General features: G+C 31.6%; 1 protein-coding gene across 1 annotated transcript in view; it reads right to left on the reverse strand.

Moving 5' to 3' along the window:
- The window catches only part of LOC145303826 (N-acetylgalactosamine kinase-like), a 213,983-nt gene extending 213,669 nt beyond the window's left edge, over positions 1-314 (reverse strand). Inside the window, exon 1 of the mRNA XM_080145465.1 lies at positions 290-314. The gene's annotated coding sequence lies outside the window, so the exon portion shown is untranslated. The remainder of the gene's footprint in view (positions 1-289) is intronic.
- Positions 315-13,790: the final 13,476 nt, after the last annotated feature.

Genomic DNA, 13,790 nt, shown 5'->3' on the forward strand with positions numbered 1-13,790 from the left:
AAAAATATACTTTGGATCAATGCTGGAAGGTGCTTAAAATCACTTGCTCTTGTTCGTGGATAGTTCCCTTTAAAATTTATTGGTTTTGTAAAACAACCTCCTAAAATTTAATGCAAAAGTGTTAATAAGAGAGTTAAAAAATGTATACCTAGTTGTTGAAAATTCTTGAGTTTTAAGAATATTTTGAAATAAATAAATATAATGTTCTTTTTTACTTTAGTATAGGCTAACTGTAAAGCCTTTTTATTTGTGGTAAAATGTAATCGAAGACACTCTGGATATATACACATCTCTTAGTGAAGTGAATCAAGCAACTTTAGCTTGGCCAGTTTATGATAGTTTATGAAATTTGATAGTTAATATTGACTTGTTTGAAAACTAGCAAAAAAGACTTTCATTCTTATCAAGTAGTTTTTTTTATCGCATCGTAATAGAGAGAGTTTTCCGCGGATATGAAATTAAAAATTTGCAAAGGCTCTGGCCAACAAAACTGATATTAACTATATGAGTTTTTATATAAATAGAAAATTTTTTGTAATACGATCGCATTCATGATTTTTCAGTATGGCTGAGAACCAGTTCTTATCCAGCGGATATTAAGTGGTTTCAAAGCCATACTGGAACATATTTTAAGAAACTCACTGAAATGTTTCAAGTCATATTTTCTGCTGATCTTTTTTTGTATTTCAGTATGCCCCTAGAATAAAAATCTAAATGTAGGTGTCCCTTAACTTATTATAGGATGGGGGCGAATCAGCTAGTTACAAAAATAAAAAATCAAAAAGAAATATTAGCTTTATCCTGAAACAGTTACTTCAAATACCAAAAGGGGACTATACACGAACTAGAACAAGTAAAGTTCAGCACCTTCTTTGGTGAAGTTTCTGTTAAGTTAAATTAAATGAACGATAAAAGTTTGGCTCGATTACGGTTTTTTGAGGAAAAAACTTGTATAATCCTCATACTAAAGTAACAGGATGTCTGTTTGTGTGTCTGTACTGAAGACCTCACTAACCGCTGAACCGATCGGGTTCTCCTGAACAGGGTAGCTTCACATAGGTCCCGGGAAGGTTTATAACTATTTTGGGGGGAGGGTACCACCACCCTCCCAAGAGAAATAAAAAAGGTGAAATTTTTTTTAATATTTGAGAGACTTCATCGAAAAATAAAGAGGTATCACAGAATTTAAAAGCAATAAAGAGGTAGACTTTAACAAAAAAAAACTAGTGTATATGTATAGTGTCAAATGTTTTTAGTTTTATTGTTTGTCCCTAAATACTTTTTTGGATGATTCTATTGGGAGAATTACTCTGTGAAATAGAACCCAGGGGTAGCAAAGGTGGCAAAACTTAAACACCCCCCCCCCAAAAAAAAAAAATGTAAAAGTTGGATATTTTGACAAAATCTTAATTCAAAATTAAATCATGTTGCAATATTATACAGTATCATAGTTTAATACAAAGTTTAGGTATAAAATTTAACTTCCCATTTATTCTTCCCCTTAAAATTAAGGAACTTTTCTTGATTTTCAGCATAATTATTTTATTTTTTATTCGTGTAGATTTAGGCTAGACTGAGCTGCTCCCACCCCCTCTGAGTCCCCCCCCCCCTCCCTCGGCTCTGATAATTCTATTATCTCCGTCCCGGAAAGCTGCCAATAAAATTGACCAATAGGATGACAGGAGGCTTGCCCTAGGGGTATAAATCGAGGGTTGAAAAGGAATGGCAGGCTAGCTCTTAACCGTTAAATTAGGTTGCCAAATTTTGTCTAACTATGCAATAGTCAATTTAGTGATTTAAATATTTTAAAAATTTCTATAAAAGAGTCAATTTTTGGCGTATTTTAAGTAAATGCGCTTATTAAGTCAAATTATTCATAATTTTGATCATTTCATATATAAACATAATTAAATAATTATGCCATAATAGATTTGGCGACCTGTAGTTTCTTGGAAATCGGCAAGATCCCACAGATGAACAGAGAGACAAATGCTGACAGACAATATTTTTTACATGCTTCTACATGACACACATATCCCACGTTTTAATCAAATAGTCGATTATAATGAATTGACTGGCCCAAAAAAACATGAATTTTTAAATCTTTACCATATCAATTTGCGGATACCTGGAAGTTGTTACCGGCTCAAATGTAGACCTTTTAGTGAAAACTAGACCTCTCTACAATGAAAATTGATCTCGAAATTTCAATCTTAAGCTTCTTATCAAAAACTTCATATTTTCATGATTTTAACAAGAAATAATTAAAGAACTGCCAACCTAAAATAATGTAACAAAAGTTCAAATATGAAGCAATTATTAAAAGTAGGCAGAACCGCCATTCCTGCCGAATAATTCTGAAAAACGTCTGAAAACATTGTTTTATTTAAATTGATAATTTGTGTAAGAAATTGAACTAAAACAGTAGCTATTAGTCTTATGAGAAGAGAAATGATGAAAAACTCTAAAATATATACATTTTAAAGACATAAAATAGGAAAAAGTGTTTTTAATAAATTTCATGGCTCAACAGACATTGTCGCCAATAAAGAGACAATTTACTTAAATAAAAAATTAAATGAAGGTAAAAGAATATATAATATACTTATTCTCATATTCAACTTTAAAAGAAAGCATACTAATAAAAAAATTGATATTGCAATAAGTAATTTGATTGTTTTTTATTAAACCAGGAATAAAGAGTAAGGCTTATCTTTAATTATTTTTCTTCAATGATTTTGCAGTATGAATTAGCTTTCCCAAATTATTGTAATTGTACACAAATAAATTTTTATACTTTCTTTCTTCATATGTTTATTCCTGGTGATTATAATATTTTATTTCAATGTTAGTAAACAAACAGACAGAAAATTTGATGTTTTGCTTTATATCTGGTGTAAGGCTTTCTTAATTTGGGGAAAATAAGGTGAAAATAAATATGCATTTTACTAGATAGCGATCGATTTTTTCTTAAAATCAATTATAGGGCTAAAATCTACAAACAATACATAACCTTTTTTTACATTCCGCACATTGAAAAGCGATTTAGACCTTCATTTGGGCCACACTAATAATGAATGTATACTTGTTTTTTTAAACTAAATTCTGTGAATTCCATATTCAGAAGTACATAAAATAAAAAATTTCATGTTTTTCAATGATTTTAAAATGTAACCCCCTCTAATAATATGAATATACCTTATATTTGATTTTCTAAAGTTCGATTTTTGTGATTTTCTAAAGTTCTATTTTTGGGCAATATATATTATTAATGTATTGTCATGTGCTTTATATCATACAAACAGAGAAATTTTTACGAATTATTCATATAATTGAACCAATCAAAGCACGATCCTAAGAAATGCAAATATTTAGGTATAGCTGACTAAAATAACCATCCCATTATTTCCCGAAATCTGTACACTTTCTAAACAATGATATGACCGGGTTGTTCCTCTACTATTTTCTATTGGCTGATTTAGATAGTGTGTACCTATATCTATAATACAAAGTATAACGATGTCCATCTGTCTGTCTGAAGCTTAATGTCTCGGCAATAGCTGAATCGATTGGATTCTACTCCTCAGGGAACATACCTTCTGGTCCTTTGGTGGTTTCAGGCTATTTTAAAATCCCCCCACCCAAAATTTTTTTCTTCAAATCTGCTTGTTACAATATAAAAAAATATTTTTTTTTACAGATTACGTTGATAGTTTTAGACCAAAATTTAAAATGGATTCAGACGTGCCTGATAATATGTCGCCTGGTGGACCAACTACTGCAGGTGCTTAGAAACTTTGGATCACGGAAAGAAAACGAAGTTGTGGGTTTCGTCTTATTTTCACAGTTGCTTTTCATAGGTTATTTTAAGGTTAGGTAAATGTTAATGTTTGATCCGCAGGGTTAGGAAAAAGGACCTCGCATGGGCTGGAAATAAGAGAAAAGCTATTGTGAAAATACGACGAAATCCGCTACTTGGTTTTCGTTCCATGATCCCAAATTTTTTTTAATAAACTAAAGCCGATTTTGTATTTAATTGGTGGGCGTGCAATTGCACCCCAGCGGGTTTTTCCAAGGCTAGTTCCTGCATTGGTTAGGCTATTCCAAGGTTCAGGCTTCCTGCAGGGGCATTTTTGGAATTCCAACCTATTTTTGTAACCTATTATTGGTATAATGACTGATTATGTGGTAAATGTAGGGAGCTAGGGAGTTTACAATGAACTGTAAATTTAATTGCCCCTCAAAGTTTATGAAATTATGTTGCTATTTGTTAGCTCAATCATTTTTGTAAGAAAAGTAATTTTCTCCAAACTTTCCATATAGAATTTTAATGTACAAAGGCTAATTTTTTATCGTAAGTTATAATATATAGCCCGTCGTTTCATCCGTTATTTTTACGAGCGGCTACGCTCCTAGCATCTAGGAGCTCTGTATACGAGTAACGAAAAGTAAGGAAAGAAGAAAAATAGCTTAAAACCAAACTTAGATATGAAAATTACATAGCCGAAAACCATCCATGGACCTATAAGAATGGAATACTCATTAGGTTCAGAAGATAACAAAAAATTTAGCTATAGACAAGAAAAACTATAGGGTAAAGCGGGGCGATCTCGGTTTTATGGTGAAGTCGGTATTTTTTTGACCACCTTCATTAAATGACATTTTTCTCCATGTTCTAATCGACTGACAGAAAAAAATATAAAATCAAATTTGGGGCGAAGTCGGTGCCGTTTTAGAGATCAATTTTGACAAACTTCCCAATGTCCTAGGTTTACGTCCCTTTAGGACCTGATCGACTTTACCGAGATCTTTCTACTGGTCTTGGTCCCATTTAAAAAAAATAATTTTTACGATTTGCAGGTTCAAAAAACCGAAAAAAAGACCGAGTTTGCCCCGCTTTACCCTATTAAACTGTTTTTAACCTATTTTTTAATCATATATCAAAAATATACTATGACACCAGTAGAATCAGACTGCAGAGCCCAAATTTGAATTAAGTCCCCAATAAACTTTTTTTTGGGGATTTAAAAATTAATTTTATATGTTGCTGTGATCATTTTGACGGGAGCAAAAGCACCTTTTAGTTTGGGGTTAAATTGTTTCTTACAGATCAATTTTATATGATTCAGTTTATATCAATACAATAATAAAAAAAACTCTACTCTGTTCGATGGAAATAATTTTTTCTCTAAAACAATCAATTTCAGTAAAAAATTTAACATAATACAATAAAACACATAATGCTAAAGTTAAACCAATAAGATTTCTTGTTTCATTTCAATTATTTATAATTTCCGAAAGAGGGTTTTCACAAAGTGACTTATTTACAATGTAGTTAAATAATTTTTATTTAATTAAAATGAAAAGAATGAAAACTATACACGTAAAAGATACATACTTTTTAAGAATATTTAAAAAAAATAAGTTTGAATAATCTTATTTTATATCATATTTGTATATGTGTCAAAAATAATTTTGTTGTATTGCATAAACATTTGTTGACATCATGTCATCTTGTCATCAAATTTAACCCTTTACAGCCAATTTTTATGTGTTTAAAATAGGTGAACGAACACAAACATGTTAATGTTAATTCATTGGTATATTGTAAAGATTTAACTTTTTAGTGAATTTTTATAGTAAAATCATAAGGCCTAATTTTACTCTATACCAGAATACAATATTTATGAAGCAAAACACTCTAAAAGCTACGAATTTTACCCAAATAAAAAAAAGACCTTTTGCTTTGGTCAAAATGACCACGGCAACAGTAAAAATTAATATTTAAATCCCCCCAAAAAAGTTTATTGGGGACTTAATTCAAATTTAGGCTCTGCAGTCTGATTTTACTGGTGTCATAGTATATTTTTTATATACGTTTTAAAAAAAGGGTAAAAACAATTTAAACAGAAACCTAGTATATTCGCAAAAAAATGAAATTCACTGCTGGAAGGTGCTTAAAATCACTTATTCTCGTTTGTGCAATGTCTACTTTAGGCACAATAATTAAAAGAAACAAGAATAACGAAGAGAACGACAAAGTTAAATAAGTTTTTTTCTTAAACTGTTTTTAACCAATTTTTATATCATGTATCAAAAATATACTATGACACCAGTAGAATCAGACTGCAGAGCCCAAATTTGAATTAAGTCCCCAATAAACTTGTTTTGGGGGAATTAAAAATTAATTTTTACTGTTGCTCCCGTCATTTTGACCAGAGCAAAAGGTTTTTTTTACTCGGGGTTATATTGTGGCTTTTAGACCAATTTATATAATTCACAATATGAATTCGGCAGCCGGCTTCAAATTAGCTATTTTTTAGCAGTCGGCTGCCAAAAAACGAAATCTTAAAGTAATCTGTTTTTACGGTGTAGATTTTACATTAAGAATTCGTGTTTTTATAATGCAGCCAGCTTCCAGCCACTTGCTTCAAAAGAAGCCAAATTATTATGAATTCCAACAAAATTCTACTTTAAGAATTCAATAATGCAATTGTTTATGCATTTTAAGGTATTTATGAGAGACATTGTCTAAATTCCTTTTGCATTTTAAGTATTTGTGAGATTTATACATGCTAAAAAATCACCCAACTACTCCAATCTATAATACAAAGTAGAACGATGTCTGTCTGTTTGTTTGTCTGTCAGTTTGTCTGTCTGTTTGTTTGTAACAAGGATCTCGCTAACCGCTGAACCGATCGGGTTCTCCTTTACAGGGTAGCTTCTCATAGGTCCCGGGAAGGTTTATAACTATTTTCTTGGGGGGTGGGTCACCCCTACCCCCCCCCAAAAAAAAAAAAAATACCCCCCCAATTTTTTTTATATTTTCTTTAAAATCTAAAACACGAAAAGTTAGTTGAATTAAACCTCTTGGGGCAAAGCCCCTAGAGGCTAGGGGTGAAGCCGCTAGTATAACACAACAAAGTCTGCATATCAGCTAAGATCTCTTAAACCGCTGAAAAAAACTAATTATACAATTTTCAGGAAAACTTTGATTTAGTCCAGGGTAGTTTTTAGGCTATTTTTATATATTGCTAAATATACAAAATTTCAAGCTAAAAAATCACTCAACTACTCCAATATAATATAACAAAGTCAGAATGTCAGCTAAGATCTCTTAGACTCCGTCCTTATATTCGCTATCTTTAGGGGAAACATGATTTTCTCTTATTAGTAGCTCAGCTACTCTATAATTACAAATATCCGTCTTTTAAGAAACTTTTATTAAATGTCTTCAATGCTTGTTTAGCCTTGCTTTTTCAATTGTTGCCATACTTGTTTCTTCATTTCCGAAAAATGTTAATTTTAGTAGCGAAGCTAGTCTGTGATACCAATTGTCCGTCTGTCCGTATTTTCATATGCCCGTCAGCTACATTCAGGGGAAAACGTGATTTTCTGGGCCATTAGTTAAGATAGAGGCACAATTGTAAGAATATAGAAACATTTATTTTCAGCTAATTTCTTTTTCATTCGATTTAATAGGTCAATGATTGTTAGCATGATGATTTCTGTGATATTTAAGTACAATTTACAGAGCTTAGGAACTCTATAATTGTTAGAGAAAATAGGTTGACCTATAATTTGAAAAATATTGATTTTTAAATTAAAATTAAGTTTAGGCATGTTAGAATTGTTATATCGATCTCAAACTTTAAATGATGATTCCTGTAACAGTTTATAACAGTTGAATAAAATTTGTTTTTATAGAGAAGCAACTCCATAATTGTTATCAGAAATTAAATGTTATTTCAGATGGATAGATAGATAGATATATTGTATATTGAATGTCATATATATTGATAGGTATATGATTAGCGCACCTCCCTGGCAAAACCCTGTTCATGCCACTGAATAATGAATTCTACAGAGAGAGAGGAGACAATGGGCTGTTTATTACACAAGTACCCAAAGTTTTATGATAACGTTTTCTTATTTATTGGCTTCACAACTTTGAGGACTTTTGATAAATTTTGATTGGTTAATTTATCAAATTAAGTGCAAGTAAGCCTAGAGTAACCCTTGCCAAGCGGGAGAAGGTTAGACTACTCTACCCTACCGTCACCCGCTTATAGGCACCCTTTCTCTACTTAAACGTACTTAGACTACTGTAACCCAGCCTAAAGACACTCTTACTTAAAGCCAGGAAACCAATACCCAGGTTAGCTGGTACCCAGGTGGGCCAGGGTACCCCCAACATAGCCCTCTCGAAGCTAGAACCAAAGATATTTAACTTTTGTTATAACCATAAGTTAAAAGTTATAACCAACCGTTGTATACTTATAAGCTTCCTTTACTACGCTAAGAGGGCTCTATCTACCCTCTAAAGAGCAGTTGACTAGCTTAGTAAACACTTTTTAGTTGTGATATTACACTAAAACCTCTACTGAGTTCATATAGGGTCCCCGTGGACTTTCGGAGATAGACGCACATCATAGTTCCCCAAGAAAATACACTAGATTTCAAAATTCCACTTATAAATGTTTAAAAACATTAAATACCAAATTGACAAAATCCATGTTTCTTCGATAACTAGCGAACGGATTGAGCTAGAATCGATGTTAAGGTGTCTAAATGACCGTCTTGACCCCAGGGACTCACACAAAAAATTTGGTGGACTTAGGACAATTTTTAGGGGGGTAGACCAAACGATGTTTGATTTTCTGATGCAAGTTTTGGCGATTTTTTTATCAATTTTTCTTTAAAAATCAGTTTTTCCTAGGAAAACTTTTTTGTTTCTTAACCGATTTTGGACTTTAAGGTGGCAAAATGTCCGTCTCGATGAGATACACACGTGTACAAAATTTGGGGTCAAGATTCCAACTTCTTCCCTGTCGGACCAAACGATGTTTGCTGAAAAAGATACGTCAAAACTTGTATCGATGGACTTACATCTTGTGGTCCAGCCCCCTAAACGTTGAGCTATCAACCCCAAATTTTTTGTGTGAATTCTACGCACTGAGACGGTCATTTTGCCGTGTTTAAATCTTCTGTAGTTCTATCCTAGCCTAAATGAGAAAGAAAATTAGATTATTCAGTGTTTGATTTTCTGATGCAAGTTTTGGCGATTTTTTTTATCAATTTTTCTTTAAAAATAAGTTTTTCCTAGGAAAACTTTTTTGTTTCTCAACCGATTTTGGACTTCAAGGTGGCAAAATGTTCGTCTCGATGAGATACACACGTGTACAAAATTTGGGGTCAAGATTCCAACTCCTTCCCTGTCGGACCAAACGATGTTTGCTGAAAAAGATACGCCAAAACTTGTATCGATGGACTTACATCTTGTGGTCCAGCCCCCTAAACGTTGAGCTATCAACCCCAAATTTTTTGTGTGAATTCTACGCACTGAGACGGTCATTTTGCCGTGTTTAAATCTTCTGTAGCTCTATCCTAGCCTAAATAAAAAAAAAATGAGATTTTTCAGCGGCACCCTTCTGGGTTCACGCCAAAACTTGTATCGATGGATAAATGACAAATTTTGCCTCAAAGCCTCAACAAACTAAAACAAAATCAAAATTAATTTGCTTTGAAATTTAAATTTGCTAGACCGTAAATATACTACGAAAGTACCTAATAGTAAACCATTAGGTACCCAAACAATAATACAGGGTAATTTAGTTATCTTTAAACGAAAAAATCAAAGATAAACTAAGTTAAAAACTACAACTTAAAAACTGCTGGAAAGAAAAAAATGTTTCAAACTGGATATAATACGATGATAGACATAGTTTTTTCGTATGGATGAGAACCGGTTCCTATCCACCGGATTCGAATGAATACGAGAAAATATCTTAATCATATCAATAAAGAATAATATTTATGTCATTCAATAAGAGCCTCCAAAGTTGTTAAGCCAACGAATACGAAAACGTTAATTTGTGGACTACCTTAATAAACAACCCAATGTCACCTCCCTCCCTGACTTGTTTTAAAGGTGGTTGACAGTAGACATAATATACATGGAGAGAGGGGACAATGGGCTGTTTATTATACTAGTCCCCAAAGTTATATAATGATGTTTTCATATTCGTTGGCTCAACAACTTTGGGAACTACATTAAAGTTTTATTAGTTGGATCATTCATTTGAGTGTTTAAACGTTTCAACCACTAATTTTACGCTACAGAAGGGGTAATTTTGTGTAACGTCATTGGGGATGTACATCAATTTATCGATCATTGTACTATCCCTTTAGATCCCTGCATAATATATCTATGGTTACCAACACCAATCAGACAGACAACCAACCCTTTGATTGCATGACCTTTGTCTAAATAGTTCTAACTGTGCAGGGTAATTAGTGGCGCCTATTTGTGTTGCACACCTGACATAGAAGCAGTAGGATCCATCTTTAACGTCTTTAGTTTTAAAGTTATAATTTTTAGAAACATAACTTTATAAGAAATTCAACTATTTTCAGCTAACTTATAATATGTTTTGTCATAGGCTTCACTTTATACGAAACAATTCACCCAAGAAAAGCTTTATCCTAAGATATGCGTTAATCTACACAGAGAGAGAGAGGGGACAATGGGCTGTTTATTACACTAGTTCCCAAAGTTTTATAATAACGTTTCCTTATTGGTTTGCTCAACAACTTTGTGGATTAAAGTGAATTTTGATTGAGTGGCTTATTAAGTTTTGTGTCCAAACGTTTCAACCACTAATTGTAATCTACAGAAGCTTATAACGTTATACTTTGTTGTCACAGATTATCACTTCCTTAGATAGATAGATAGACAAAAAGATGGATAGATAGATAGATAGAGATAGATAAAGAGACAGATAGATAAATAGATAGATAGATAGATAGATGGATGGATAGATTGATAGATGGCTATATTGATAGATAGATATATAGATTTAGATAGATTGATAGATAGATAGACAGATAGATAGATAGATAGAGAGATAGATAGATAGATAGATAGATAGATAGATAGATAGATAGATAGATAGATAGATAGATAGATAGATAGATAGATAGATAGATAGATAGATAGATAGATAGATAGATAGATAGATAGATAGATAGATAGATAGATAGATAGATAGATAGATAGATAGATAGATAGATAGATAGATAGATAGATAGATAGATAGATAGATAGATAGATAGATAGATAGATAGATAGATAGATAGATAGATAGATAGATAGATAGATAGATAGATAGATAGATAGATAGATAGATAGATAGATAGATAGATAGATAGATAGATAGATAGATAGATAGATAGATAGATAGATAGATAGATAGATAGATAGATAGATAGATAGATAGATAGATAGATAGATAGATAGATAGATAGATAGATAGATAGATAGATAGATAGATAGATAGATAGATAGATAGATAGATAGATAGATAGATAGATAGATAGATAGATAGATAGATAGATAGATAGATAGATAGATAGATAGATAGATAGATAGATAGATAGATAGATAGATAGATAGATATATAGATAGATAGATAGATAGATAGATAGATAGATAGATAGATAGATATATAGATAGATAGATAGATAGATAGATAGATAGATAGATAGATAGATAGATAGATAGATAGATAGATAGATAGATAGATAGATAGATAGAAAAATAGATAGGAATATAGATAGATAGAATCAAATAAAAAGAAATAGCCTAAAACCTGTCCATATAACAATACTAAGCTTCCCTGACAATTTAACAATGAATAGTTAAGAAAACGTCAGCTATTAAACCGGTTTTAAACTGATTTTTTCAAATCAAAACATAAAAGCAAAGTTGTTAAGCATGAAAAAACTCTAGCATATTAAAAAGTTAGCCAGATAGCTTTATTTTTGCTTGTTTTATGATAAAATTGATTTTTTTTCTGTTCTACAGTTAAAACATATTCAATAATTTGAAGTATTTTAAGAGTTTTTTTCTGTCTAGAGTTAAAAATCATGAAAATTGGTGAACTCAACTAGTTGTTCTTTTAAGGGCAGCTTTATACATATCTTACTGGGTGGATTTAAGCTATTTTCATTACATCCCTCGCACAAATATATTATAATCTTATATAGGAAATAACTGCAGAGAGAGAGGGGACAATAGTCCCCAAAGTTTTTTATTCGTTGATTTAATAATTTTATGGCCTATAGGGAATTTTGATTGCTTGGTTTATTGAGTTGTGTGTTCAAACGTCTCACTCACTAATCTACAGATAAGGTAATTTTTGTATAATATGGGATGTTTATCAATTTATCGGACATCGTCTAATCCCTTTAGATCTCTGGTTATATAATAACAATTTGTTATTAAAAAATCGTTAAATGTCATTTTATGTTATATTCTTTTTAGTAGCAACGGTACTCTATAAATAACTTTGTGTGTCTGTCCGTCCGTTCATCTGTACGGCTAAGGGGAAATATCAATTTTGTAGAAAGCTGAAATTTTTAGTTTTAACCTAAGAGAGAGAGGGGACAATGAATTGTTTATTACACTAGTCCCAAAATTTTAAAATAAAGTTTACTAATTGTTGGCTTAACAACTTTGGGGATTTTTCTTATCTTTTGATTAATTGGTCGATAAAGTTGAGTGACTAAACGTTTCAACCACTAATTGTAATCTACAGAAGAGGTTATTTTGTGTATCATCTTTGGGGTTGTACATCAATATATCGGCCATTGTCTTATCCCTTTAGATCCCTGGTTATATTATAACAATATCTTATTTATCTTTATCTTTAAATTGCCATAAAAATTATCCAGTATCAAGCAGTTTTTCATCAAAGTTACTTACAATTTTGCTTCGACTTTTATACTTTTATATTCTGATTATTCAGTTCTGACACTATACAAGTATTAATGTCCGTTTGTCCTACCGTTTCAGTGCTTCGCTTATATGGATGTTGTCATCCTTGTTTTTTTTATATTTAATGCAAGTATACTTAGAGATGGATTTTATGAAATAATCTATAATACAAAGTAGAACGATGTCTGTCTGTTTGTTTGTGTGTTTGTTTGTCTGTTTGTTTGTAGCGAAGGATCTCGCTAACCGCTGAACCGATCGGGTTCTCCTTTACAGGGTAGCTTCTCATAGGTCCCTGGAAGGTTTATAACTATTTTCTTGGGGGGTGGGACACCCCCAACCCCCCCAAAAATAAAAAATACCCCCCCCCCAAAATTTTTTTTTTTCTTTTAAATCTAGAATACGATTAATTGGTTTGATTAAACCTCTTGGGGCAAAGCCCCTAGAGGCTAGGGGCGAAGCCGCTAGTATTAAATAAAGTATTATAGAATAATTTTGTAAAAAATAATACAAATTTGAATATGTTTTGAAAAATATTTGACTAAAAATTTGAAATCAACAAAAACTATGAGATTAAAATCTAGGCTTTAAAAATATTATATCGTTGGCTTTGAAACATTTTGTTTGATTAAATGTTAGTAGCAATACTTATCTAAACTTGAGTGTCTATGTTTTTCTACCAAATAGGTTGACAAACCTATCCCATAGTTTAACTTTTTAGATACATCTATTTTTCTTAATGAAATTTCATTTTTTAAAAGGAGTCTCTTTTTAAAAGTATAGGTTGACATATCTTAATCGATTCAAATGATCTTTTGCCACAATGATTTTATAGATGCAGAAAGAATAGAAATTGTTTTATTTTTTTCTGATGATGGTGAAATGTGACAGCACCGTTTAAGTAAAATGACACCGGGGGTATAATGGAAGCGAACCGGACACAAACTATCTAACTTGAGGCCCTTTAATTTCAAATAAGATGGGAACAAAACAAGGACGTCAAAACATTTTTATT

Source organism: Acartia tonsa, chromosome 13 (assembly GCF_053477335.1).
Source record: "Acartia tonsa isolate MP-2025a chromosome 13, ASM5347733v1, whole genome shotgun sequence".
NCBI lineage: Eukaryota > Metazoa > Arthropoda > Copepoda > Calanoida > Acartiidae > Acartia > Acartia tonsa.